This window comes from Dermacentor variabilis, chromosome 10 (assembly GCF_050947875.1).
Source record: "Dermacentor variabilis isolate Ectoservices chromosome 10, ASM5094787v1, whole genome shotgun sequence".
Classification (NCBI taxonomy): Eukaryota; Metazoa; Arthropoda; class Arachnida; order Ixodida; family Ixodidae; genus Dermacentor; species Dermacentor variabilis.
In genome coordinates, this window is record NC_134577.1 from 51524966 (window position 1) to 51551246 (window position 26281).

The 26281-nt window shown below is 49.0% G+C and overlaps 1 pseudogene; it reads left to right on the forward strand.

The window, feature by feature from the left end:
* The first annotated feature begins 1404 nt into the window (after positions 1-1404).
* LOC142560541 (multidrug resistance-associated protein 1 pseudogene) lies at positions 1405-6123 on the forward strand (annotated as a pseudogene).
* Positions 6124-26281: the final 20158 nt, after the last annotated feature.

The following is a 26281-nucleotide window of genomic DNA, read 5'->3' on the forward strand; positions in this document are numbered from 1 at the left end:
TTTTGAAAGTCAGGAGTGTTTTTCTCACCATTTGCAAGTAAAATCTTAGCAGCCATTGTTAATCTACCTCATGACAATTGGTTATGGGGTAGGCGAATTCTGGAAATTGTCTCAAAAGTTGGATTTAGGATCGTGATTTCCTTGCGCCACAAGGTGGCTCCAAGATACTTATTGATGCTCACAAAAGTATTTGCCAGCATTTTGATGATCGCTCAACGCTGCGAAAGTAATAAGCAGGAATGAGAAGTGGATCTGAAAACCTTGAATATTCGCGATTGGCGAGGCTTGATCGACGCGCTGATATACACGAGCTGAAACAAAAGGCAGGGACTCGATAACATGGACGAGTACAATTGCAAACACTCTGGGAAGAAAACAAAGAGGAACGATTTGATCCGATAGTACACTATCTATATTGGTGCACAATCTGGAGTCGAGGGCGACTCCGGGGCGAACACTGCGTGCGGCTTGGAATCGCACGGACCGAACGCACCGTTGCTTATCAGTAATGGCATGCCTATTGTAGGTGACTGAGTTGGCGCTTTTCCATGCGGACGGATGCCGATTTTGTTTTCTTTCGATCATCAACACGGCGCGGATGCAATTGTCAATAATTATTGAACGTGTGTTTGGTAACCTTAAACAAGTACGGGTGAACCCACGCCGAGTGACGGTACTTCTGTCATCACTCAAATTTGTTTGATTATCAGCACAGTGTGGGGAAGTGTGACACTGTGCCCCGCATTGTATTCCAAGGGTGCCTCTGCGCTGCGCAACCTTAGTGCAGGTTGCCTATAAAGGTTAGACTTCTGGCTAATCTGAGACTCTGGTTACGCGCGAATATAGTATTAAACAAATGTTCTTGCGTGTAAATCAATTGAGATACTTGCAGTCGCAGCGAAGGTTTGATGTACAAGTCAGGAGATTGTCATAAGGGGCCTCTAGCAGCATAACTGCGCATGTCTGTCGGCGTCTCCGTAAACGCTGAAGAACAATGGTTGTTGATTAGTATTATGTGAAGCATATCGCTACTGCGGGTAATCAATAGATACGTTCTTTATCTCCTGCTGTTTCTCGACAATGGCTCCCAAATTCTCGCAGACTCGCTGGGCCGGTAGCAAGACGTCATGAGAAATTTCAAGAGCTTGGAATATTAATATAAAGTAGTGATGAGGACTGATGTCTCAAGGCTGAAAAAGCAACGCACCAGGGTGTTTGACACCATGGCTACTGGAAAAGTCGTTTGGGACGCTATCGACAGTCTCGCCCATAGAGAACAGCGGGAATGGAAGAGCTGATAAGGTTCATCCATATGTCCTCACCAAATAGCGGGGGAAGCGCAAAGAAGAAAAAAAAAATAGAGAGCGTGTCGCTAGGAGTTGTCTTATCTATGCGTCAGGGGGTGGTCTCTTCTCGTCAATTGTCTACAGTCCGCCCGTACGATAGCCGCGCTGTGTTCCAAGTGAGTGTATTCTACGAGCAGCACGATCCGCGGCTGCGCCCGCCGCTGACCGTTCCATCCTCGTCGGGCATCGGGCGGGCGGCATGGCGTCATTTTTCTGCCTGACCCCCGTCTGGGACTGGGACCTGACCTGGTATTCGGCTTACCCTCGCTTTACCAGCTGCTTCGAGTGGACCGTGCTCGCTTACCTGCCGGGAAGCGTGCTGCTTCTCTTCGGATTCGTGCCATGGATCCTGTGCGACGCCGGAAGCAAGAAGTGTCCCGTGATGAGGACCAGACCCTTGTGCCTGACTCCGCTGAGCCTCCTGCGCTTCCTGCTCAGCCTCCTCCTAGCCCTTGTGTATGCCTTTTCCTTCATCTGCAAGTTGACCATGGACGTGCCGTTCTCGTCTTGGGCGTCGCTGACGGCAGACCTTGTTCGCTGCGTGACGTTCTCGATCACGCTGATCATGCAGGAGCACAACCGCCGCGAAGGCGCTGGGTCTTCGAACTTGATGATGTTCTTCTGGTTTGTAGCGGCCTTCTTCCAGCTCCCCGAGTACTTCCACTACCTTGAGGACGTCTTCCGAGCCGACGTCGACCTGCCGGACGTGTTCCCCATTGAATTTGCTGTCAGCATGTCTGCCTACCCAATTGTGGTTGTGCAGTTCGTCTTGTCATGTCTCACCGACGTCCGTCCGGACACGAAAAGGCCGTATCTGACCGCCGGGCCACTTTCTTCGTTGCTGTTCATTTGGATGACTCCACTGATTGTGAAAGGTTTCAGGCGAAGCCTGGAACTTATCGACCTATTCAAACCGAGGCCGGAGTTGGTGACGCGAGTGAAGCATGACGAGTGGTGTGTCTACTGGAACAAGGAGCTGGATTCTGCGGGCTACAAGGCGCAAGATGGCTCTTGCGATTGCGAGAGGCCGACACCATCGCTCTTTAGAACCATGCGAAAAGCCTTCTGGAAGCCGGTTCTGCTTGGTTGTATCCTGGGTATGATTCGGACACTTGTGAGGACTGCGCCTGCATTGCTGCTTCACCTTATCACGGGTTACATGGCTAGCGACGAGCCCACCTGGAAAGGTGTCATGTATGCGGTCGGAATAGTAGCCTCCAACTTCATAACAGCCATGTTCGTGCGCCACATTGACTGTACACTTTCCCTCACTGGTCTCGGCATGAAAGCTGCCGTCATTGGTGCTGTCTATAGGAAAGCGTTGAAAATTTCGAGCGAGGGACAGCAAGATTACACAGTCGGTGAAATGGTGAATTTGGTTTCGGTAGACGCTGACCGTGTCTTTAGGCTGGCAGCCTCCTTTGGTTTTGTTTCCTCCGCACCACTACTCATCATTATCTCCATAGGGCTTTTATGGCAATACCTGGGCGTCGCCTGCCTGGCTGGGATAGGCGTTATGGTCGTTATCATGCCTCTTGTTCTTCTCGTAATGAGCCTTGGTCACAAGTACCAAGCAGCGCAGATGAAGCTCAAAGACAGGAGAATCAAGAGCATGTCGGAAATGCTGAACAGCATCAAGATCCTGAAGTTGTTCGCGTGGGAAAACCCATTCATGGGCAAAATCGAACGTCTACGTACGCAAGAGGTTTCTTTGCTTAAAAAGTACTCGTACCTTACCGCCTTCAGTTGCTTTTGCATGACTTGTTCTTCTGTCCTCGTGGCCTTCTCGAGTTTTGTGACCTACGTGCTGATCAGCGACAAGAACATTCTGAACCCAACCGTGACGTTTGTATCCCTGACGCTCTTCAATCAGATGCGTTACTCTATGTTCTTAATACCGGACTTCATTTCGAACGCAATACAAACCAACGTGGCTTTCGGCAGGATAAGAAAATTCCTGATGTCATCTGAAATAGACCGGTGCGCGGTGTCACGAAGACCACAAGATGGCGAAGACGTCACAATAAAAGGCGCGACAATGTCCTGGTCGTGGGACAGGGAATGTGTTCTGCACGACATAAACCTATCTGTGAAAACTGGTGAGCTTCTTGCAATTGTCGGTCCTGTCGGAAGTGGGAAGTCATCACTTCTCTCCGCTCTGCTCGGAGACCTCCGGATTCGGTCTGGATCAGTGGACTGCATTGAAGACGTGGCCTACGTTCCCCAGTGCCCCTGGATTCAAAACAAAACAGTGAGGGACAATATTGTGTTTACAAAGAGCTACGATGGTAAGCTCTACGAAAAAGTTTTGAGGGCATGCTGCCTTGAAAAAGACTTAGACATATTGCCGGGTGGTGACCTGACGGAGATAGGCGAGAAGGGCATCAACCTCAGCGGTGGCCAGAAGCAGAGAGTAAGTCTAGCACGAGCCGCTTATCAGCGCAAAGGTCTCTATCTCTTCGATGATCCTCTGAGTGCCGTTGATGCTCATGTTGGTGCGGCTATATTCAAGGACCTGATGGGTCCTCGAGGCCTTCTGAAGGGCGTGACGAGAATCCTGGTTACTCATAATCTTTCAGTCTTGCCTGACGTCGATCGAATTGTCGTTATGAGAGGAGGTTCTATAGTCGAGACTGGCACCTACCAAGAGCTTAAGGAAGAAGGCAGCGTTCTGTCAGAACTGCTCAAGGAATTCGTAAAGAAGAAGAAGAAGAAGAAGCGTAAGCAGTCAGAACAGGGGGAGGATTCTGCCGCAGAAATGGACGCCAAGTCGGAAGGAAAGCCAGAAAAGGACGAGATGAATATTGTCCAGAAAGAGATGGTCGAGGAGGGCTCTATCAAGATGAGAGTCTACCTGAACTATATAAAACACGCCGGCCCGCTACTCGTTTTCACGCTTCTTTTCTACGCCGCCTTCAGGGCCATCGACATATACACTGGTATATGGCTCAGTGAGTGGAGCACAGATCCACCGCTTCCAGATGGAACTCAGAATATTCCTTTGAGAAACTACAGAATAATGATCTACGCCATCTTGTGCGTTTGCCAGAGTTTGACGGGCTTCGTCGGTGTGGCGCTGCTATGGAGGGTCGCTCTTTCGGCATCAACGAGACTGCACGGTTTGATGCTTTCCGGAGTCATGAGAGCTCCTCTGTCGTTCTTCGACGCCACTCCTTCAGGTCGCATTTTGAACCGGTTCGGCAAAGATGTCGACCAACTCGACGTCCAACTTCCCATGGTGGGCAACTTCTTCCTGGAGTTTCTCATTCAAATTGTCGGCATGATAGTGCTCATTTCCATAAACCTTCCAATATTCATTGTTATTGCCATACCGGTAGTCCTGTCATTCGTTCTGCTGCGACAAGTGTACGTGAAGTCTCTGCGCCAGGTTAAGCGACTTGAATCAGTGACCCGGTCGCCCGTGAACAACCACCTTGCCGAAACCGTGACGGGCCTATCGAGCGTACGGAGTTATGGCGTGCAACGAACCTTCGTCGATGACAATGACCACAAGGTGGACGTGACGCAAAACTGCACCGTCAACAGCCTGCACTGCAACTACTGGATGCAGATACGGCTGGAAATCATCGGTGACATTCTGCTCATCACAATGCTCCTGCTTCTAGTTACCAACAGGGACAACATCGATGCCGGCATGGCTGGCCTTATGGTCTCTTACTCGCTTAACACAATTGCTCCATTTAACTACCTCATTTACTTCTCGACCGAATTGGAGGCAAACCTGGTCTCTGCCGAACGCCTGGACGAGTACAGGAGGCTCACCCCAGAAGCTCCTTGGTGTCTCAGCTGGAGTCCTGATCCTGCGTGGCCCCGAGACGGAGCCGTGTGCTTCAGGTCTTATTCCACTCGTTACAGAGAGGGCTTGGATCTAGCATTGAAGAATATTAACCTCGACATACAGGCAGGCGAAAAGATTGGAGTCGTTGGCCGAACAGGAGCTGGGAAATCTACCATGACCCTCAGTCTGTTCCGGATTGTGGAGAGGTGCGAAGGCCAAATCGTAGTTGATGGCATCGACATCTCGACGCTCGGTTTGCACGACCTCCGCTCTCGGATTACAATCATTCCGCAGGATCCAGTGCTGTTCCACGGCACGCTACGTTACAACCTGGATCCCACCGGCACCCACGGCAGCGAAGAACTGTGGGCTGCTCTGGAAAGGGCACACCTCAGGGATGCCTTCGAGGAAGCAGGCCTCGACTTTCAAGTGACGGAAGGTGGACTGAATCTGAGCGTGGGACAGAGACAGCTGGTGTGCCTGGCCCGCGCCGTCCTTAGAAAGACGAAGATTCTGGTTCTGGATGAAGCCACGGCCTCGGTGGACATGGAGACCGACTTGCTGGTGCAGCAGACGCTGCGCGAGCACATGGTGGATTGCACCGTCATCACGATCGCGCACAGGCTGCACACTGTGCTTCACTCGGACCGGGTCGTAGTCATGGAACAGGGTTGCATTGTGGAGGTAGGCGAACCGGCCAAGTTGCTCGCCGATGGCCACACTTCGTTCCATTCGTTGGCTCGTGAAGCGGGACTCGTGTCGGATGGAAAATCTGCCAGCGAACCCGAATCCTGAACAACCGTTTGCGGCGCCTACAGAAGTGTCTCACATTTGGCGGTGCCTTGTTGCCACACCATAATTATTTATGACGCTCGTCGCTGATTTGTCTTCAGTGGGCTTGAACGACGACTCATGTGTTTGTGACTCGTATCCAGGCTGATCTCTGGCCATGGTGAAATACACCTATATGCCAGTTTCCATCACGGCGTGTACACTTATATTGAATGCCGCAGTGATATCGTAGCGTGTGCGGAAAGTCAAAGGCTAGGGTCCGCTTCTTATTCGACGCATTTACACAACGACTTCTGAAGCACTGCATAAAATACCATCGCAACCAAGTACCTTGTGACTTCATGTGTTCATTTCCACGCGAGCTGAGCATGATGCATAGTGGTGGAAACTGTGCATCATGTACTCATTGACGTACGTCTACACGTCTCAGGGCTGATGATTGAAATCGAGTGCACAGCAGACGCTTTTTATATCATTTACACGCAGCTGCTCAGAAGCGTTTCGGTAATGCAGACAATATAAAAGCAGCAAATTTCTTCAGGGATTTGGCGCAGCTTGCAATGCAAGAGTTCTTTGCAAAGATGGCTAAATGCAGTGCAAAACGGCATGTTTTTGCTCTGTTGGAGCAAATGCCGAGTCACGAAATCCGTCTTTCTCGTGGGTTAATCTTTCGAAAGCTTCAGTGCTAAGAGCGATACTTTATTTCGAAATCTGGCATTACGAATGTCTGCTTCAAAAGAGACGACTCTCTGTCAGTGCGTGAACTAACGAACTCGTATTTTTAGTCGTGCAGTTCTTAAAGTGTTCAGGACAATACACGATCCTGCCTTATATGTAGCGTGCAATTCGTTCGATTCGAGTTCGATTCACATCTACACTGTGTTAAAGTAACATACGACTCGCCTGCGATTCAGCTTTGGTAAGCTTAGTATGCACCTGTTCTACATTAAGTTTGCGTCATTCCCATGACTAAGGAGGCAACCTTGCTTCATATCGGAGCATGTGAGCGACGATGTTGCAAAGTGCGGCCTGTACTATTATTATAGAACTCGCATTAGCTGGCAAGCTCTTAACTGCTGAAAAGACCAGTAGTGGTCGAACAAGGCGAGTCGCTGAGGCCACGATTCATTGTTCAATCACCGTGGGCCACTTCAAGACTCCATTAAAGAAAACGAACTCTGAAGTTTGGCGTCCAATACTACGATCTGATTACAAACCACGCATTAGTGGGAGACTCCGCATTAGTTTTAACCACCTTGGATTCTTTAATGGGCGCTGAAAGCCAAGTACTAGAAACTTCTTGCATTTCGTCTTCGCCGAAACAGAGCCGCTGTGACAGGAATCGAACGCGCGACCTCGAGCAACGCCATTACCACTGATATACTAACGATAGGTTTCAAGTCTCCATCTTGCTTTCAATAACTGTCTTGCTTACGTGTTGAACAGGCACTCTCCTGTCCACTCGCTGCGGTGTCTTAGCGGCTGTGGTTCCGAGGTGCTAAGCACGAGGTGGCGGGATCAAGTTCAATGAGGGCGATATTTTTAAAAAAGCAAAAAAAAAAAAATCGCCCGCACCTCGTGCATTGGGGGCACGTTAAAGATCCCCTGGTGGTCAGAATTAATCCGGAGTTCCCCACTACGGCGTCTCTTATAATCAAATAGTGGTTTCGGCTCACAAAACACCAGAATTTGATGCAATTCTCCGTGCTACTCTAATTAGCAGCGCCGAATGACAGTCATGAAACATGCGCATTGTGGTGTCTGAAATTCTACTATCATATAGTGTAGAAAAGTTTAAGAACCGTTCCCATAGGGACGTGGTGCCTCAGTGGCCGTGGCCTTGCGCTGCTAAGCTCGAGGTTACGGGTTCAATTGCCAGGCGCAGCAGCCGCATTTAATCGGTGACGAAATGCGAAAACGCTCGTGCGCATAGATTTACGCTAATGGAAACCACATGCGCTCAAAATTATTCCGGGGCGCTCATAAACGACCACCATCATCATCATCACCACCATCATCACCGTAATCATCATCATCATCGCATTCATCATCATCATCATCAGCCTGTTATGTCCACTGGCAAGGACGAAGGCCTCTGCCAGCGATCTCGAGTTATCTGTATCTTGCGCTAGCTGATTCCAAGTTGTGCGTGCGAATTTTCTAATTTCATCATCCCACGTAATTTTCTATCGCCCTCGACGGTGCTGTTGCGGGTCGTTAAACCCCACAATTTAATTAGCATTTGCAACCATTTTTGCTCTTCTCGCGTGTGATACCTGCGATCACGTGTCGCTGCTGCTTAACTGCTTTTGTATACGGGTGCAAAGGTCTTAAAACAGGAGGTTGCTTATGTGCTTTTTGAATTTATTTTTTCTCTAGGAAAAAGGCCATCTTGAGCATTTGAAGAGCCCCCATGCCTCGAAAAGAAAAAAAAAATGTATTAATGTTGGCATTTCATTCACTTGCGTTGTGCTGCAAGCTACGATGCACTGCGCCTCGCATGATAGGCGCTGATATGAAAGATTACACTGTCGTCTCGTATCGGGCTCTGCCAGACTACTGCAGAAGCCCTGGGAGCAATGTTTTGTATCAGTTCATTTAATTTTCTATTCTTTTCGATCGTGGTGACCGACTGGTACAATGCTATGCTTACACTATCGTCGGAATGGGCGATCCGGTGCGACTGGGGATAAGAAATAAAACGGAGGTCAGGAAATTAATCCCTGAGAAATGCATCGTATTTCATAATAATCCATTTCTAGTTCCATTTTTAACACCCTGTGGTTCTTGATTCTAATACCGCCGCACCACTTTTGTCGATGGGATCGGCTACTGGGCATGAGGTATGATATGACAAGAAGATAGTAAATTGAAAAGAAAGGTGACAAAATACAGACGCACGTGGTAAACTGGCCCGTTTGGTGTACGGAAAGGGGCTCAGGAAAGTGTCTTTCTGTGCAATCTGTTTAACCATGGATCAGTAACGCAATAAGCACGGAAATACTTAATGGCTTGCACCTTTCTCTATCGTCTAAGCTTTAAGAAACAGAAAATGTCGGTTTCGTAAGCACAAGTGCCAGTGAAAGGCATTAAAAGCCATTATCTCTCGCCGTCGCTTCAAAACGTAAATAGCAGAATGATTGTCTGAAAGATGACCTGCATCGTGCCGAAAGAACGTCTGCGTTACGATGGACGCGCATTGGAAGGCCCCGTAATAATTTCGACCGGCCGGAATTTCCCTAACGTGCGCTTAGATCTAAGCACACGAGCGTTTTCGCGTTCCGCCAGCTCGTAGGCGTAAAAATCGACAGCCATTGTCTATCCTTTGCAGATCGCTCCGCGAACGCAGCAGGGAAAGGGGGGAGGTGAGGGAGACCGCGTCCAGCGTTGGTTCGAAGCTGGCCATAGCTGGCTTCGGCTAGTGCGGACCGTAGGGAGCTTCCGTGTTGGCGTCCAGATCTGCCGGATGAGCCGGGAGTCACGAACAGCCGCTCGAGTGAATGTGGACCTTTTCTCTCCCCTCTGCTTTGCTAAGCGTGCTTTCCTCCTCCCTCCACCGAAGCTTCGCTGGAAGAGAAAGCTTCGTGTAGCATTGGGGAGGGTGGTTTTGGGCGAAAGAAATATTGAGAGACTGAACGTCATGCTCGGCGGATATATGACGACGGGGGAGGGAAATCTTTCGTCGGCAGAAACGTTTGTTTCAAAATGCCGCCGTGAGCAGAAGCCCGGACAAGTACGCCTGTATGGACACGGCGGCTTATCGGCGAGGAAAGGGGGGGGGAGGGGGGGGCGAGGATTGTGACAAGCGGCAGCGGGGGGAGGCACGTCGGGCCAGCCCGTGACGACAGACAAAACGCTTTTCTAATCTCTGTCGAGCACGGCAAATAACGGCGCGCCCGGTACACGGAGGAAAGAGCGCCGGTTGCGGGCTTCTTCCTACTTAAAGTCTCTCGGTACTTTCCTTTTTGTTTTTGTTGCATCAATTTTTTTTTCGCGTTGTACAGAAGCAGTTTTCAGCCTGCTTTGAAACCCGGAAGCGGCGTCGTGGTAAATGCCGCGTTCTGGTAAACTATGTCAAAATCGGGAATAAATTGGCTTGACTGCAAAGTCGCCCGAGCCTCAGCGAGTTATTGCGGCGATGTCGCGAGTGTGCATAGCACCTTTCAATGGGAAATTGCGCAGGCTGTTCTTTGTTTGTTGTTGATCTGTCGTGCATACATAGTGCCAGAGGTTCTGAGGCCTAGTTTGGCCTGCCACGCCGGCTATTGTCTCTCACGACTTTTTCAGCTTGAACCAGTTTCGTCTGCGTATATGTGGGTTTCTTCTGATAGGAAAGAGCATAGTACCCCAGCTGGGGCCCGATTTTAATCAGGAGCCTTTCGCTACTGCACCTCTTATTCGCCGCTGTACAGTTTCTGGGCGTTAAATCCCGCAGTCTTCATAATGTGAAAGGGCAAATGGTGATGCACCTGAAATAGCACGAAAGTATACAGCGCAATCTCTGCACGTTCCTTTGTTACTTATAGATACAGAATAGGGAATTGCTCGGCTAGTTGTTGAGCTGTTTTCTGCTAAAGGGAGTGCTAAAGTGGCAGAGAAGGGAAGAAGAATACATGAACAGGAACGACGTTTTCCCTGTACTCTTCCCTTCCGTGGGGCTTTATCCACAAATAAATCCACAAAACTCATTTGCTTAAGCCGACGACGTAGTGAAGTGCATCTCATACTGCTTTTGGTAAGCATTATGCTGTCGCCTTGGTTTAAGAAAATATGCCTAATTACGCAATTGTCGCAGATAAGTGGAAATTCGCCAGAAAAGAAAAATAATTGAAGCGCGACAGTTTTGACTACACATGCGTACAGGCTTTTCTTGGACAAGTAACGAAACGAGAGTAAGACATCCCAAGATACAAAGAGACGTTTATTTACGACACACTACGGGAGGAGCGTGTGGAAATTATTTATTTATTGTTTAAACACTACTCAAGGACAGCGACGAGATCAATAAACTTCCTAGCTGTTCGAATTCTGATATTTACGAGTCGAATATGAGTATTCGAGTAAAATGCAACACGATATTAACCGTCTGTAAGGTGGAAAAGGTAACGCAAAAGCAGCATGTCGCGACGTCCTTCTGGTTGTCTTTTTCGCCTTCCTAGCAGTTGGCCTTCCTCACCCTAGGGAAGCGGCACGCTACAATTTGGAGACACCAGCGCGGAAATACTTTTACACTTTATTTGCGCAACGGAATATGTGGATGAGGTACAATTGGAAGCTTAACCGCAGGAGTGCTCTATTGTAATTTTACACGTTGCATTTCCTGCGCATTTCTTTCTGTATTTTTTTTTTACTCTTCGGAGGCAGTTGCTAGTCTTCCCTGCAAGACTTGTTTAAAAGTTTTGAGCTCTTTTATGAACTGACCCGGAAACTAGGTCCCTTGGTCACCACAGGTAGCCCAATTAAAGAGAAATAGCGCAGGCAAATCTTTGGTAGTTCAGAAGCTCACTATTCTTTTATGGTAGAAGCGCTGAGAAGGGACTCGTCTCAATCCATAACCGGAATGATCGGAAAAATAAATGCAGATTCTTTGATTCAACACAATCGGCTGAGCACAAGTTTACTCCCTTTCCTGAACTCGAGCGTTTAAAGTTTCTGTTTCTATTGTAGAATTGTAGAATCCTAGGCTGTGGTTCGATTCTACAGCCTATGATTTGTTACTTATCACCCACGGCGCTCTGAATACACACCCGCATTCCCCAACTCCTTGCTTTGACAGAACGAATGTGTTTAAATGTTTTTTATTTCCGCATACAATTAGTGTTTGGAATTATGTGCCACCGGACTGATTCTTGTCCATTGGACACCTGGATGCTATCTCTTAATCTACTTTCGACCCCTCCCCCCCCCGCCCCTTTAATTTATTTGGTTTTATTGTCCCAATAAGTTTTTATTTCTGCTTTTGATTTTGCTTAAAATTTTATTGCGCACTTTCTCTGTGAATTTCCACTTGCAGGTACTTGCACAGTGACTTGTATTATTTTCCTTTTTGCGTTGATTTATGGCGCGTGTAGCAGTTTGTCATTACGACTTCTGTTATCATTAATACTATTTTCATTACTATTGTTATTTTTTTTATTTGTACATACGGCAGTCTACACAGACCAAACAGGTGGGCGTATTTCTGCAAACACTCATTTAAGAGAATAATAATATGTGCTCTTGTGCTAGATATATGGGACAAAAAAAGAAAGAGAGCAAAAAAGAAAGAAAAAAAAAAAGAACAAGTTGGCCTTTTTTTGCTGTAAATGACGATATTCACACCATAAGAAGAAGGCACTGGGATAGTCAATATCGTATCGAAATAAGACGTTGGGGTTTCTGCTGACCTTCACACCAGATCAAAATGCACTTGCATAGGCGATAGTAAAAATAACATGTATAAAAGAGGAAAAAGCATTCCAAATTACTGTACAAAATACATGAGTAGTTATTGCTCAAAATTATCAGCAGAGAACATTTCTGAGGGTAGATAATTCCACTGAACAACAGTACGTGGAAAGAATGAATTTTTAAACAGGTTGGTGCGTGCGCAAAAATGGTGCAAGTTGTGAGCGTGACGGTGTCGAGACGCATGCGAAAGGTAAGGTTGAATGTATGTTCGTTCATTAAATTCAAGTGACTTGTCGTACATCGTGAACAGGAATTTTTGGTCGTGCCACAGTTCTTCGTGTTTCTAAGGTAGGGATATGGTTTTCGGTCATTAGTTGTGACGGCGAGTCAGTGGACCTAAACCTGTTGAAAATGAGCCGTGCTGCTCGCCTCTGAACCATTTCAAGCTTATGCTTATCTTCTATGTAATAGGGGTCCCATACTATTGAGGCGTATTCTAGTTTTGGCAATACATAAGTTCTGTATGCTAGAAGCTTTCAATTTGAAGGTGCTGTTTTCCGTTCATGAAGCAGAAAGCCAGGCTTTCGAGAGGCGGATGCACAAACGCTCGCAGTGTATTGCGACCATGATAAAGCGTTTGTAATCGTTATGCCTAGGTATTTATATTCGGAGGCTTGCTTTATTTGTGTACTATTCATACAATATGTAAATGCCATAGGTTGCTTTTTGTTCGTGACACGAAGTAAAACAGTTTTGTCAGTATTTAGGGTCATAGACCAGGTGGTGCACCATTCATTAAGTCGAGATAAGCTAGTGCTTCACTGTACTTGATCATCACGGCAAGTTTTTTCTTTAAAGGCAAGACAATTATCTGCGAATAATCTGATGTTAACGTGTGGATGAATGGCGCTCATTGTTGTGTCATGTTTTGCATTCTTTCTCCTACTTGGGTGCTCTGTCCTGCGCTGTTGCTACCAATAACTAACTAACTAACTAACTAACTAACTAACTAACTAACTAACTAACTAACTAACTAACTAACTAACTAACTAACTAACTAACTAACTAACTAACTAACTAACTAACTAACTAACTAACTAACTAACTAACTAACTAACTAACTAACTAACTAAATTGACTGTGAAGCAGCTGTGGTCTGCGTAAAGGAATTAGACTTCGTTGTCTGGGTTGACCAGGCTACTGAAGCGGTGAAGGAGGATACGCAGGAACGGAGTTAAAATCGGTACGTCTCCCTCTGTTGCTTATTCCGCAACAGAGACAGAACTTTACAGGTGCCACCGGCTCTCGGGAGCGGCGCTTCGTTATTGTTTTTGTAGGCGTGAGTAAACCAACTATTTCTTTGCTTGTGCTCTACCCACGAATGGCGGAAATGACGACAAGGATAACGAGATTGAGTCTGCGCATCGGAAATATGGAATCAAATATCGGCTAGCGCATGGTAAAGCAGATCTGCTGCCGTGTAGTGCAATCGCCATTGGCAGTTACGTCATGGCTATGGCTCTTACCGCCTTCTTATCTTCTCCCGTTCGCAACTCCTTTCTTACGTCTCTTGAGAATATCCATCCCACTAGAGGTTGTTGTCTTGCCACTTCAGGTAGCTCGAACAATATTATCAACCAGCGCAAAACGTCGCAGGGCGAGCAAACACGCATACACAATGCGCAGTTAATAGGTATCGCTTCTTCTGCAGTTGCCACTGACTGGCTATGTTCCGGCTATGTTCCGGCTAGGTCAGTGCCAAATGTAACGAGCTTGGGCTGCATTTGCCAACAGCATTCTTTTGTGCGGCGACATTCCTCTGCTTAGCTTCAACGTGGGTTGTCTGTGGCCATAAGCAAGCATCTGCGCTGCCTCTGGTCGGTTTGCAAATAGTTGAGCCTTCGCAAACGCTGGAGAACAGAATGGCACGGGCGTTGCTCTTACGTCTGCCGCGAGCTTTTCTTAAGCCTTTCTGCGATGAATTTGTGTAAACAACGCTGAACGACTAAAGAGAACTTGTAACCGATAACAAATTCAATATAACGGCCACACAAAGCTGAAATCACAACGATGAAATGCTCCTGATGGCACCACGACCACGAGTTGTTGCGTTTCGCCTGCGACACGCGGTTTTGCCGGCGCGACTGCGGCGGGGCGGCAGACATTTTGGCCCGTTCGTCGTCGCCGCAACGCTCCCCGCCAGGTGTTTCCAGGCGTTTCCAGGCATGTTCCGATGCCACGTGTCTTCATGTGCGTGTGTGAGTGTATGTGCCATTGTGCCCGAACCAGGCGATGCGAAAGCAGGGGTCACCCTCTCCTTCCAGTCATTGTGCCCAAACCAGGCGATGCGAAAGCAGGGATCACCCTCTCATTCCAGTCATTGTGCCCGAACCAGGCGGTGCGACAGCAGGGATCACCCTCTCATTCCAGTCATTGTGCCCGACCGGCAGCGCTACGACAGTGTGCGTCACCATTAGCCCATTGTACATTCACGTGCTCGTCTATTGAGGGGTTCCTTCTTGCCCTCAACTGCGAGAGTATAAAAACAGCTGCCCCCGGACGCCAAAAGGAGGGCTCCGATTTCTTCTGTTGAGTAAAGTGCACTCCCGTCTCTCTACTTCGGTCAACCTGACCGCCAACTCTTTGCGATGTTAGAATGAACAAGTTGTTTTGTTGTTACCAGTCGACTCATGCTTTGCCGGGACCTTCGGATGCTTCCAGTTGTACCCCAGGCCGCCAGGCCAACGCTACCCTTGGGGCTTGCGACCCAGGTGCAACCACGGGCGTCAGCACCGAGTTCCCAACAAATCGTACCAGCGGGTACGACCACAACAACTCGTACCAGCGGTGCGATTCAAACATCTGGTTGGCAGCGGTGAGATCGCCTCCGACTTCAAACAACTGTCTGCCAGCGGTGAGATCGCGACAACGGAGGCCAGCAGCGAAGAGATGCAGTTGACTGTATGCTGAGCAGCTCAACGACGATCCGGGAGCAGTGCAACGAGCCCTGTGTGATGACTGGTTGCCTGCAGCGGAACGACTGCGCTGGACTCTTGGCTGCGAGGTTTGGTGAGTGCGGGACTTTCTTCTTCTGAGCTTTGCCAGGCTTTTGTTAGTATCAGAAACAGAGCTGGTAATTGTGGTTGTCGTTGCTGCCGGGTTAGTTTGCGGCAAGACAATAGTAAGCAGTAGAGAAAGCAGCATTCAGAGCAGCCATGGATTTGAAGTCGTTGCGCAAACCGAAATTGTTGGAGCTTGCAAGAGAGTTGGGTCTGGATGTCTCAGACAAACTAAGAAAACCTGAACTGCTAAAGGCTATTCTTGAGTTAGAGGCTGAGGATGACGAGCTGTCGGAATGCCTTGAGACCATTGAGGAAAGGGAGACTGCAAAAAGAGAAGAGCGTGAACGTAAAGAACAAAAAGAAGAAGAAGAGCGTGAACGTAAAGAACAGAAAGAGCGAGAGCAACAAGAGCGTGACCGTCAACACGCTTTGGAAATGAAGCGTCTTGAGGTAGAGATGGAACGCGCTCGTAATGGAAGTCAGGCACACGGTGCAGGAGAACGCGTATTGTTCAAAATGACTGACCTGATGCGGCCGTTTAAGCTTGGAGAGGACATTGGTTTGTTCCTGGTTAACTTTGAGCGAACGTGCGAGAAGCAGGGGTTCTCTCGGGAAACGTGGCCACAGCGCTTGCTCACTTTGTTACCCGGCGAGGCGGCCGACGTAGTCGCTCGCTTGGATAGAGAGGAGGCAGAGGATTTCGACACAGTGAAATCGAGTCTTCTAAAAAAGTACCGGCTGTCTGCGGAGGCGTTCCGTCGGAAGTTTCGGGAAAATGAGAAAGGCAAAAGTGAGTCATATACAGAGTTTGCGTATAGGCTTATGTCGAACATGCAGGAGTGGCTCAAAGAAGAGAAAGCGTTTGGTGACCACGATAAAGTTCTGCAGTGCTTCGGGCTAGAACAGTTTTATAGTCGGTTACCGGAGAACGTGCGGTACTGGGTCTTGGATAGGCCAGACGTTTGTACGGTGGCTAAAGCCGCTGAGCTAGCCGAGGAGTTTGTGACGCGTCGGGCTCGCGGAGCTAAGGACGGTCAAAAGGGTGAATTTGGCTCGAAGTTTGAGAGGCCGAAGTTCACACCCATGAGAGCAAAGGGGAACACGCGTAGTGCGGATGCGAGTGGAAGCAGTGCGACCGAACCTAAGGAGACGGCGGCAGCCGAAGCCGAACGCAGAAAGCGGTTCGAGATGAGGCAAGCGCGCGTTTGTTATACGTGCCAGAAGCCGGGTCACTTTTCGGCGCAGTGTCCGGAAACAACACCAAAAGTTGTGTTTTTTTCATTAGGCAGCACTGACGAGAACATGAAGCTTCTCGAGCCTTACATGCGAAACCTCCTCGTGAACGGGAAAGAGTGCCGAGTGCTTCGCGATTCCGCAGCTACGATGGATGTAGTTCACCCGTCTTACGTAGAACCCCATATGTTCACGGGCGAGTGCGCATGGATCAAGCAAGCCGTGGAAGCTCATAGCGTGTGTCTGCCAGTAGCAAAGGTGCTTATTGAAGGACCTTTCGGAGCGCTTGAGACGGAGGCGGCAGTGTCATCTATGCTGCCACCCCAGTACCCGTACCTATTTTCAAACAGGTCCGATCACCTCCTGCGCGAGAAGGGGCTTTTGTTTGGTGAAGCTAGTGTTCAGGCCTTAACCAGATCGAAGGTTCGGGAGCTCGCTGCAAAGGCGGTAGTTGCGGGGCCGACGTTATCAAACAACGAAAAAGGGTCAGAGGCGCAGCAAGCTGATATTCAGAGCACGCCCGAACTGAATAAACTTGAGTCTGTAACGTTAAAGGCGCCAGATACTGGAGAGGAAACGCCCGACACGGGAAAGTTAGAAGAGCTATCTACTGATTTGCTCATCGCGCCTACGTCAGACGGACTTGATAGGTTGCTAAAGGTCAGCCGGTCGGCTTTGATAGCCGAGCAAAGGAAGGATGGTAGCCTAGAAAACATACGCTGCAATGTCAAGGAAGGTATCGCCAGGAAAAATGCGCGTTTTGTGGAAAGAGGTGGAGTCCTGTACCGGAAGTATCTAGACCGAAGAGGAGTGGAGTTCGATCAGCTGATCGTGCCTCAATGCTATCGTCAGGATCTGTTGCGCTTGTCACATGGGGGTTCGTGGTCCGGACACCTAGGAGTTAAGAAAACTAAGGACCGTCTCTTGCAAGAGTACTATTGGCCAGGGTGTTTTCGGGACGCAGACCACTTCGTGAGGTCATGTGACACCTGTCAGCGGGTGGGCAAACCAGGGGACAAATCAAGGGCGCCGTTGAAATTGGTACCTATCATTACGGAGCCTTTTAGACGGCTCGTTATTGATACAGTGGGACCTCTGCCGGTAACAGCCACGGGGTACAGACACATTTTGACTGTGATCTGCCCAGCGACAAAGTTCCCTGAAGCAGTGCCGCTTAAAGAACTCAGCTCAGTTGAGATAGTCAATGCACTACTGTCCATATTTGCGCGAGTTGGTTTTCCTGCGGAAATCCAATCAGATCAGGGCACAGTGTTTACTAGCGCTTTGACGACAACTTTTCTCGAAAGGTGTGGGGTAAAGCTGCTACACAGCTCAGTGTACCACCCACAGTCGAATTCCGTTGAGAAGCTCCACTCCGTCATGAAGCGCGTGTTGAGAGCGTTGTGTTTTGAACATCGAACTGACTGGGAGCTGTGTCTGCCTGGGGTGATGTTTGCTTTAAGGACCGCGCCGCATGCGGCTACGGGGTTTTCGCCAGCTGAACTGGTGTACGGTCGCTCGCTTCGGTCTCCGCTTCGCATGCTTCGAGAATCGTGGGAAGGTAGGGGCGACGACCCAGTCGTGGTGGAGTACGTACTTAAGCTCCTCGAACGCTTAAGAAGGGCACAGGAGTTGTCAGGTGAAGCAATGACAAAGGCCCAGCAGAGGGCCAAGGTTTATTATGATCGGACAGCCAGGGCCCGTCGTTTTGAGGTGGGCGATGAGGTCATGATATTGCGCACATCGCTAAACAACAAACTAGACGTGCAGTGGGAGGGCCCAGCACGAATTGTTCAGAAACTGTCGGACGTTAACTACGTGGTAAGTCTGCCAGGAAAGCGGAAAGCACAGCAAGTTTACCACTGTAATCTGCTCAAACCTTATAGACAAAGGGAAGCAGTGGTGTGCATGATGGTAAACGTTCCTGAAGAGCTTCCGGTCGAGCTTCCGGGACTAGGCTCAGTGACGAACAGGGAAGACACCGGTCAAGTCATTAGTGACCTTATCAGTAAAGCACCGCTGTCGCCTGAGCAGAAAACCGAACTACACCAGCTATTACAAGAGTTTCAAGGTCTGTTCTCTGAGAGGCCTGGTAGGACTTCTGTACTTACTCATGATATAGAACTTACCTCCCCAGAGCCAGTACGATCCAAGGCGTATCGGGTGTCACCCCGCCAGAGCGATATTATGGAGGCTGAGGTAAAGAAAATGCTACAGCTCGGTGTTATTGAGGCAGGTGAGAGTGATTATACCTCCCCTTTGATTTTAGTTGAGGTACCGGGCAAGGAACCTCGTCCTTGCGTCGACTACCGCAGGCTTAATTCCATCACTAAGGATCAAATTTATCCGATCCCTAACATCGAGGAGCGCCTTGAGAAAGTTAGTAGCGCTCAGTTTATTTCCACCCTAGATCTTGTCAGGGGTTATTGGCAGGTTCCGCTTACAGAAGAGGCTAGTAGGTATGTGGCGTTCATTTCACCAATGGGAACATTCCGTCCTAAAGTGTTGAGTTTTGGTTTGAAGAACGCGCCATACTGTTTTTCAAGCCTCATGGATAAAGTGTTGCGGGGACAACAAGAATTCGCTTTACCGTATCTAGACGACGTAGCGATATTCTCCGCATCCTGGTCTGAGCATATGGCACACTTGCGGGCAGTGCTAACCCGCCTGCGCGAAGCGGGCTTGACAGTAAAGGCTCCTAAGTGCCAGTTAGCACAGGCCGAGGTTGTCTACCTCGGTCACGTGATTGGTCAGGGTCGTCGCCGCCCCTCTGAAATAAAAGTGGCCGCTGTGCGAGACTTTCCGCAACCGCGCACAAAGACCGATATTCGGTCGTTCTTAGGTGTCGCCGGCTACTATCAGAGGTACATCTCCAGGTACTCTGATATCGCGGCTCCCCTGACGGATGCTCTAAGAAAGACAGAGCCTCAAACAGTCGTCTGGGACGAGACAAAGGAAAGAGCTTTTAGCGCCCTAAAGAGTGCCCTAACGAGCCAGCCTGTGCTACGATCGCCAGACTATACAAAAGGGTTCATTGTTCAGTGCGATGCTAGTGAGCGAGGCATGGGCGTTGTACTGTGCCAACGGGAAAATGGAGAAGTAGAACACCCCGTCCTGTATGCTAGTCGTAAGCTGACCAGTCGTGAGCAGGCGTATAGCGCCACCGAGAAAGAGTGTGCGTGTCTCGTGTGGGCCGTTCAGAAATTGTCATGCTATCTAGCCGGCTCGAGGTTTATCATTGAGACGGATCACTGCCCTCTCCAATGGCTGCAGACCATCTCTCCCAAAAATGGCCGCCTCCTGCGCTGGAGCCTCGCTTTACAACAATATTCCTTTGAGGTGCGTTACAAAAAGGGGAGTCTCAACGGTAACGCCGATGGCTTAAGTCGAAGCCCCTAACGTAGGAATCAGTCTCAAAATTGTTGGTTACTGATGTTTTTCTTCCTGAGGCAGGATTTTTTTTTAACATATTGCTTTTGTTTAGTGTTTCAAAGTGATGATATGCTTTCTAGTGCAATTTTCCAATTTGTGGACGCGTTCTGAGTGATGCTAGACTACTGTAAGGAACTAGGCAGTGGTATAAAAAGGGGAAAGAGCCTGGCAGGGCTTAGTGAGGGTTGTGCCGTGCTTGCTGACTGAGCGGTTGAGTTTCAGCGTAGTTCTAACGCTTGCCGGGAACGAGAACAAAAATGTGAACTCTCCCGAAGTCACTTTGCAGTGTCCCGTGCGAACCTGAACGAGAGAACGAGGCCTTCTCTGTGCGCTGCGCTCAAGAAACGTCGAGGGACGCCCGACTTCGGTTATGAGCATCATCGAGCGACATCCCTCCAGACAGCGGATGCAGTCCCCTGTCCATCGGAATCTCCTTCCCCCGGCGGGGCGGTCTGTTGCGTTTTGCCTGCGACACGCGGTTTTGCCGGCGCGACTGCGGCGAGGCGGCAGACATTTTGGCCCGTTCGTCGTCGCCGCAACGCTCCCCGCCAGGTGTTTCCAGGCGTTTCCAGGCATGTTCCGATGCCACGTGTCTTCATGTGCGTGTGTGAGTGTATGTGCCATTGTGCCCGAACCAGGCGATGCGAAAGCAGGGGTCACCCTCTCCTTCCAGTCATTGTGCCCAAACCAGGCGATGCGAAAGCAGGGATCACCCTCTCATTCCAGTCATTGTGCCCGAACCAGGCGGTGCGACAGCAGGGATCACCCTCTCATTCCAGTCATTGTGCCCGACCGGCAGCGCTACGACAGTGTGCGTCACCATTAGCCCATTGTACATTCACGTGCTCGTCTATTGAGGGGTTCCTTCTTGCCCTCAACTGCGAGAGTATAAAAACAGCTGCCCCCGGACGCCAAAAGGAGGGCTCCGATTTCTTCTGTTGAGTAAAGTGCACTCCCGTCTCTCTACTTCGGTCAACCTGACCGCCAACTCTTTGCGATGTTAGAATGAACAAGTTGTTTTGTTGTTACCAGTCGACTCATGCTTTGCCGGGACCTTCGGATGCTTCCAGTTGTACCCCAGGCCGCCAGGCCAACGCTACCCTTGGGGCTTGCGACCCAGGTGCAACCACGGGCGTCAGCATCGAGTTCCCAACAAATCGTACCAGCGGGTACGACCACAACAACTCGTACCAGCGGTGCGATTCAAACAGAGTACACACCTTGTGGTCGAAGCTATTAGACAACTTGACCCGCTGGGTCGGCGTTGAAGGCGTGAGGATGACGGCATGATGAGAATCAGATGACAAAACTGAAATGACGACGTAGTGTGACTATGACGGTATCATGACCATACCAAGTGACTGACCCAAGGTGGTAGACAACTCGGGCCACTCATTCGGCGCAAGAGGCTAGATGGACAGAGAGGATAGATAGATAGGCTCAAAACGTCTTAAGTATGCAAAGAATGATAATCGCATTAATAATATCATAGGCCTTCGTGGCAAATCTCAGCCGTAGTATATGGCGGAATATACCAGTTCGGCTTCCTTTTGAAAAGTTATTCATCCCGCATTAATATAAATCGAGTCATAAAAGATTCACTCAAAAGCCGTACAAATAATAGCTACAAATAATAGACGGTGTGCTCCCAGTTTGTGAGTTTAACATTTTAATTGTTCCCCCTCGACGTCTTTCATATTTCTTTTTTGCTATAGCTGTGAATAAACACCCGCCGTGGTGAGCCAATGTAAAACAGCTCCCAACTTTTTATCACATCTCAACACAGTGGCTTTCCTAGAAAAGTAGTTTTGATGCACTCAGCTTACTAATAAGCTCTTCAGTATATTTTAGGAGTAACGAGAAATGAAGACGCATACACCCCCCTTGGGATAGAATGGGCGTGAAGTACTAAACACGGTTAGAGTTCCCTGAGAACTTCTACCGGGGCAGTTTCCTGGCAATTAACCTCACCAAGAGTGTCCCTATAGACATCGCTAAGACGCCAAAAAGCGTTGTCGTTAGGGTGACTACAAGCTCCGTAAGTTTAGCTACTTCCTCGTTAAAATACCAACACTGATTGTGCCCATATGCTACGTGTAGGCTATTCCAGAGACTGGTTAGGGTGATGGATTACTTGCCTTGACTGCGCAGTAGTGCAGTAGTGAAGTAGCGCATGCCACTAGTGTGGCAGACACTGGTGATCATAATGGCCGCGAGTTTAAAAACTTCTGCAGGTCACAAACGTTAGTAGAAAGGATAATCTCATGCAACCAGGATATCGAAACGGAACTGGACGGATTACCGGTAAAAACTGGTATTTTTGTCCGAACCGGAACTTTACGATTTAAACCTAGAGGAAAATACAAGTTTTCGGTTCAGGCTGATCACCTTTTTTCGGACATCTTCAACCATGCGTTGCCTGCATTTTTTGCTTAACTATGCTGTCTCATTTGTAAGTACACAGCATCTTTACGTGATTTTATAAGTAGCAGCACCGTTAGTACAGTTTTCAGCGTATTGCGTCAGGGGACAGACTAGGTGTTGTGTTAACGTGACAATATTCGCATCGCATTAGACATGCGGATTCGCCAAACTTTGATACGTGCAAGGTGCCCGAGAATATGGAGCCCATATGCCTGTTGCTTATGCCCAGTGTGTCTATGAACGGCAATGCACTGATCTCTTCGTTAGCGGAAATGAAGAACAGGTCGTTAAGTGAACAAGAAATCTTACTGTGCCATTGACCGTACATATCAATGAAGCGAGCCATCAAGGCTCTCTTGCAATATTTAGTTAGCGCAAGCCTAGAACACGAACTGGCATATAATCGCCATCTTACCGCTTGTCCTCATCGTTACTCCTCGGTCCCCTATTTTTCTAATTTTCACTTTTCCTCTGAGCAGAGTAGCACGTTGGCGGACTCTGCATTTATTCAATGTTGTTGTGAAGGGGAAGCCAGATGCACAAATATATTTACAACTATTTACAAGGGGAAAAGTTGCCGGCATTCGCGCGCGCTAGTACAAAGGTCACAGATCCAGGAAACAGTCTACCACTTTCTCTTCGTCTCCCTCTTGCGCAAACGGCTCTGTCCAAATGCACTGTAACATAACCTCCGGAGGCTGGAGCGCCGTCCCGGCGCTTCTTAGAATTATAGCGAGCTAGATGAACAGCACGGTTTTAAGCGGGACACGTGGACGACGTCATTTAGTAGCTGGCACGAGGACGGCGTGTTTTTAACGGATGCGATTTCGTAATTGACGTGATCGTCGCAGTACCCGGTAGGGCCCGGCATAGCGTGACAGCAGTTTTTCGGACAGGCCGATGTGGCGACTTGGAGTCTACAGCACAACGAGATTTCCGGGAGAGGACTGCAGGTTTTGGTGGCAGCTGTCGGAACGAGTCTTTCGTGACGCTTGAGCCGTTGTAAGTCGATCACAGGCAATCTAGCGAGCCATACGAGCCCGACCAATGGCTTCATGTGCGTATTCCGTGGTTTGTCGCGGCAGCGAAGGTAACAAGGCATCAAATGGCAGAGCGGGATGGCGGCCAAAGAAGAGGTAGAAAGGCAAGAAACACGTGGTATCATGACGTGACGAATTGTGCGCAAATGTCACGTAGGGCAAAGCGCTGTCCCAATCGCGATGGTCTGCTGAAACGTACAGTCGCGTCCAATACGACTTGCAACACCCTTGTTCGTGGTGGAAGGGGCTCCAGGGCTGCGCGGCGGCTGTGACATGCGAAATGGCGGTTTAATAAGTACCGCTAATTGGAGCTGTGTCTAGGTCTGTGTCTGCGCAGCCGTACAGTCTTGGAGCCCCTTCGACCACGGGCGCCGGTGTTGCAGGTCATATGGCACGGACTGTACATAGACATCTCTGTAAGGGTGCGATTCAGTTGTTCAGTATGTCCGTTCGCTTGTGGGCGATGTGCAGTTGCGCGCTTGTGTTCGATCGAGCAGGAACGAAGTATATATTCGACAACTTGGGAACGGCAGTAGCGGCCACGATCTGTCAGCAGCTGCCTCGGCGCGCCATGGTGAATAATCATGTCTTGAATTAAAAAAAAAATTGTAGGACGCTTAAGCCTCGCCTTTAAGAGTGGAACGCGATAGCGTTCAAAGACCCCTTACTGCTTTTCATGTTCCCCGGGAACTTCAGCTTATGTAACCGGGAAACGCTGGCTACGAACGCTATTCCCGAAGGCGAGCTTTCTGGTAGAAACGCGGCCTCTTGCGTTGGTCGACCTCATGTTATTGTTTCGCACTTTTGATATTCCAGTCTGAGAAGAGCTAACATAAAGGACATGCGTTGTCGGTGTAGTTTTCCATTACATTGTTTATGGGATGCCGCTCTCAAAATTACGAGGAATAACTCTGTAAGGAGTGAAAGACAAGGGGTGAGCAACTTTGGTGGTAGAGAAGTGGTGCCGTATGTGGTGGTTCGGCAGTTTGCTCGAACTTGTTTTTGCCGAAGCGTCGACGAACGCCGACACGGGACGCCGACGCCGGATTTTCTGCTACGCGGGCTGCTTAACGTTATCGCGTTAAAAGGTTGCTACATCTTTACCACAGCTGGTGGGCAGGGCACGTCTAACGGCATAGTGCGTCGCATAATCTGCGGCGACGGCTATTCATTTGTATCCTTTCATGAATGTGGGGAAGGAGCCAAGAAGGTCCATGCCGACATGGAAAAAAGGCTCCGTGGGAACATCGATTGGATGAAGGTGGCCAGCAAGTCGCGCACGTCATAGAGTTTCCTACAAAATTACTAGAGGGAACTCTGGCGCTGCAGTCGTTGTCCTACCATGGGAATGATGGGAAGTACATGGATTTGTCTGATCTTCGTGCTTGTGGATTCAGACGTTCTTGTGGCTTTGTATATTACGCTATATAAATCTTATTGTCGTATATTTCAGCGCAATCTATATTCTTTGAAGTGTAGAAGACGCCGGGGAACGCGTACAATTGCTATTAATTGCAATGATTGAGCTTGTTTATGTGCCCAAATCGAAACGCACCAAGCGTCTCAAAGCACTGGCATGCCCGCGATAAATTCATAAGTGCGTTTCATTCGCTTGTCGATACATGCATCCGTGGCTTAATGGTTTCAATATCAGGCTTCTGTACTAGAGTCCCTGTGTTCGAATCCTGCAGTCGGGCAATTTTAATGATGTTTATTTAATTATTTATTGCGTAATAAACTGTTGAAAATGACGAGTTTACTAAGTCACAAAGCCGTTTGAAGCCAAAAAGTACGAAGTTTAGGCAAATCCATGTACTTCCCATAATTCCCATGCTGGGACAACCGCTCCCATTGTAGCTCACGTAGACACTAGCGCCAGAGTTCCCTCTAGTAATTTTGTAGGAAACTCTATGGCGCACGTGGCTTCTTGCGATGCTAGCAGGGGTCGGAAGCCGCAACGTAACGTCGCAATATATTCGCCTCTCTCTCTCTCCCTCAGCAAAGCTTCGCTTCATATAGATGCCAGCATCGGTGTAGGATCGGAATGATTTGTTTGTAACTACGTGCGGCCTAAATCACAAACAGCAGACATAATCTTTCAATTCAACTAATCAGCAGCGTCTAGTTCTGCAAAAATTAAATGTGCGCTATTTTCCTGCAATTATTCTTCGCTTATGCAAATGTACCTGAACCGGTTCGAATCGGTTCTAACCATTATTTTTTTTCGCTCCGGATATGAACCAGAGATGAACCGTTTTTGTTGAACCGAAATGAGAACCTGAACTAAAAAAAAAAAATCTCGGTGCCCTTCCACTCTGTGAAGGATGACCAGCGAAGCTGTGAATGTGGGCCCCTTAATGGCGAACTGCACCTCCGCAGCGGGTCGGCCCGGCATTGCACTATCTATGGGATCGGCCCACATATGGGGAGTGCTTAACGTCTGATTCACCTCCGCCGCGGGTCGGCCCGGCATTGCACAATCTTGGGGATTAGCCCACTTATGGGGAGGGTTAACGCCTGATTCACCTCCGCCGTGGGTCGGCCCGGCATAGCACTATCCCCGGGATTGGCCCACGTATGGGGAGTTTTTTGCTTACAACTATGAGAATTTCCTTGGACGGTAGAGGTATACATCTTCGCTGTAAAATGTTTCCTTTCCACACTCTGCTTGCAACACACGCCCTCTCTCCCCCGCGCGCACGGTTGAACTCACTCGGACGGACGGACGGACAGGAAGAAGGAAATAAAGGGAGCTGAAAACGC